The sequence below is a fragment of the Mus pahari genome, chromosome 13 (assembly GCF_900095145.1).
Source record: "Mus pahari chromosome 13, PAHARI_EIJ_v1.1, whole genome shotgun sequence".
NCBI lineage: Eukaryota > Metazoa > Chordata > Mammalia > Rodentia > Muridae > Mus > Mus pahari.
This window is the reverse complement of record NC_034602.1, coordinates 42,874,507-42,878,367: the sequence shown is the minus strand read 5'-3', so window position 1 is coordinate 42,878,367 and position 3,861 is coordinate 42,874,507. Positions and strand designations below refer to the sequence as shown.

Below are 3,861 nucleotides of genomic sequence, written 5' to 3'. Positions count from 1 at the left end.
TCCTCCTCCTTCTCCTCCTCCTCCTCTTCCTCCTCCTCTTTCTTGCTCAGGGAAGGGTGGCATTTCCTCCAGGACAGTTTCCAGGATGTCAGTGCTGGCGACAGTACTCATTTGCAGGTACTCCACAGTCAGGTGTTGCAGCTCCACACCTGCATTTTTCAGATGGCTGTCACTGAGCAGCATGTCCTGACGGTAGCCTTTACCTCTGAAAAGAGGTTCACTAACTTGATGTCAATGGACAGTAGGAGTGCCTAAGTGGAGACGCTGCACAGGTGGAACTTGGAGTGGAGCAGGTTGAACTGGATCAGAGGGGTTGGATCATAGGTTGCCAGCTATCAGGTTTTCAAACTCCCTCAGGATGTAACCTCCCACTTTGATCAAGTTCTCTTGACATGCTGGAGCCTGTGATGCCTCAAACACAGTCTTGGAGTAAAACCCAGCACATCACCACGATTGATAGCAATCTGGATGACATAGTACCCACTCTTCACTCACATAGTTCCCTGCAATGCGGATAAGGTTGAGGATGGTGTCCAAATACCAAGTGTACTCACTGTATACTTCTCAACCAGGATGGACACTTTTAGCACAATTTCCTCTCGGATGGAGTAGTCAGCCATTTCTAGGTAACTCATCATCTCAGACACAATCTACTGGGTGTTGCTTCGGTCACACATGGCATAGAGCAGGTCCCCAACCCACTACCTCACGCTCACTTCTCATTCTGTCATCAAGGCATTGATGACAGTCTCAATGTGGGTCTTGACAGCCTCCTGAGAGAACTCAGAGCTGATCAGTGTGCACATGTTCTCCAGAACCAGGTAGCTTAGGTTAGTCTCCTGGTGCTGCAGGAACTGGCCCAGCTGGTTGCAGGTGTGGACGATTAAGTTTGGTTCCCTGTCATGGTGGATGATCAGGCTGATGGCCTCAAACAGCACAGTGTTCTTGGCATTTGAATGCTGGATCTTCTTGGATTTGGGTGGCTCCTTGGCCTTGTTCAGGATGGTCTCCAAGCGCTCAGTCAGGCAGCCATGCACCACAGGGTCTGGGAGTGGTTATCATTGCAGCTGTTTCAGAAGTTTGACTAACAGCCAAGGGCCTGGGACAAAGTAAGTATAATCCCAAAGATCTGTTGATGCAGCCGTCACATTTCTGCTCAGTCGAGAGACAGCTAGAGGGACAGAGGTTTTGAACGCCTCAGGATTCTTCTGGGCCAGTGTGCTGATGAGGCTAGTTGCAGCAGTCACTACACCCAAGTGCTGGTCATTGAAGAGGTGTACTGCACAAGATGTCCAGTCGCCCATGGGAACTAGGTCAGGGGATGTCCTGTATAGGCGCAACAAGTACAGGGCTGCGCTCTGCTTCACACTATTCATGGTATTTCCTGCCACAAGGATCTTTGGGATCTCTCTTGCAAAGGCCTCCACCATCTCACAGCCATCCACATTGGTAATGGAGTGCAGGGCAAGGCCCATAAATGTCGGATTGGGGCTGGTCAGGTCATTCTTGAAAGCATTGTTAATCAGCCTGATCAATTCGCTATTCATGTTCACCAATACAGAGATGAAAAGGTAGCCAATCTGCTTCCATGTATCCAAAGTCAATGTCATGACCAAGGAGGAAGATAAAGAGCAGTTTGCAGACCTACTTCTTTTTACTATAGCCATCAAGAGCCTTGTCACTTTTAAATTTTGATCTAATATTTGCCAGTTCCTTGTTTATCCTCTTTATTTCAGCTTCTTTACTTCTACAAATTCGGAGCTTCAGTCCATCATCATCATGGCAGGAAGGATGGCAGCATCCAGGCTTACATGGTGCTAGAAGAGCTAAGAGTTCTACATCTTGATGCGAGGGCAGCCAGAAGGAGATTCCTTATTTTCTATTACAAGGCAGTCAGTTTTGGACTACCTAGACCATAGTCTGCAAGACACTCATGAAAAATTTGAAATAACAGCAAAGTAAATTAAAATAGAAACAGCAACTAAAATTAAAACGTCTGTAATTTCTATTATTTATGCAGTTACTTCCAATAATACTGATATTTTCTGCTGTTCTGTTAACACTGGAGGGAGTCAGTCATTCGCAAGAGTTCAGCGATAAAGATTATTTGTGCACAAGGTCATAGATTCCATTGGTTCCTATCTACAAAGTACTCATGGTTTACAGAACTCCTGCCTAGAGCTTACACCATGTGTGGTAAATAGTGTACCTAGATATCTAGTAAGTGAAGTAAAAATCCTCTGTAGATAGAAACCCAGTGTTAGAAAGAATTCAGTAGACATGTTGATTTATTCTAAACAAACCAAGAAAATTATACTTTATACAGACAAGGTTTCATTAGTTCTAACCTACACACAAGCATAGATGTAAAATACTTCATGAGTGCAAGAGGTCTGGCTATTGATTTATCCCATAATTACCAGACTTTATGAGAAAATAGGAAGAAAAACTATAGAGTATGTTAAGAAATAGACATTTTAAACTTGTTAATAATGGAAAATATAAATTAGAAATAACAATAATTTTATATGTAAGATTTTTCTTCTAGGGGAGAAAAATGTTGTCCTAAGTCAGCAAGCAGTTGCAATCAACAAATGAGAAGTGGATATCAATAATACACAACCAGTGTAGAATAGCTGGTAGCCAGTTTACAACTACATGCTTATTCTTCCTTAGAAACAAGGCAAAGGCTTAAGAAATAATAGCAAACTCCTATAATTTACCGCATTATCAACACACTATAATAAGAACATGCTGGAAAAGTTGAAATGAAATGGAAATTTTTTTCAGTCCTTATTTGTGACTATCTGGGAAAATAATTTGGCAAGAACATTAAAACCTTGGAACACCAAAGAAAAGGTTTCAGGGTCCTATCTCATTTAATACTCACACCATACCTGTGAAGCCATTACGACCACACTCACTGTATGAAGGAAGAACTCAAGGATCTATGAAGGCGATGCAAGGCACCAAATCACAAGGCAGAGCTTGTTGGAAGCACTAGCAATACCCTAAAACATTTCTCTGCAGCATCGGAGCCTGAAATGTGTTTATCACTCTCTAATATGATGTCTTTCAGCTATCTGTACAAGAAAGGCCACATGTGCCAGCATCTCCTACAAGATTTTGAACAATAGTAAAGAAGTTTATAACTCAACATGTGAAAAGAGAATTAGAAATTACCTATTGAATAGGTCTGCACCTATCTATATTTTTATTGTGAAATGTTCATCATTACTCAGAGAAATATGTATAATAAATTCATTGAAACAGTAAGAATATGAAATATGATAAAAATTATAAAATTTTTAGAAATAATTGGGCATAAAATGACTTAAAAGGGCATATGCAAGTGGGCTAGTGATTGAATTCAATGGTAGAGCATATTGTACTGTATCAAGAAATATATGCATGTATATGTATATGTATGTGTATGTGTATGTATATGTGTATGTACATGAATGTGTGTAAAATGAATTATCATGTTGTAGAATTAGAACATCTTTTCTTTCTTTCACATTACAAGATTTCTCTAGTTGCTAATCATAACATTTGTGATAAAATGCAAATTCATATTTTCAAGCTGAGGCAGAAGTTAATTACAATAGTTAGTCTATTTAGATTATATGAGGTCCTATAATTCACAAGACTCAGTCATAATATTATTCTACAAAGCTAAGACTCTATCTCAAAAATGGATATTTAATATATTTTATATGGATTTTCCCCCTAATTTGGTATAACCTTATCATACTAGAAATAATGGCTGTCAAGTGAAACAGAAGAGCAGCATAGGGTTGCAGGTTCTCAAGTTTTAGCTGGACTTTGCAACTAATTAATTAGCTTTGCAATTTGATAAAA

General features: G+C 40.0%; 1 pseudogene; it reads right to left on the bottom strand.

Moving 5' to 3' along the window:
* The window catches only part of LOC110330297, a 4,259-nt pseudogene extending 1,350 nt beyond the window's left edge, over positions 1-2,909 (bottom strand).
* Positions 2,910-3,861: the final 952 nt, after the last annotated feature.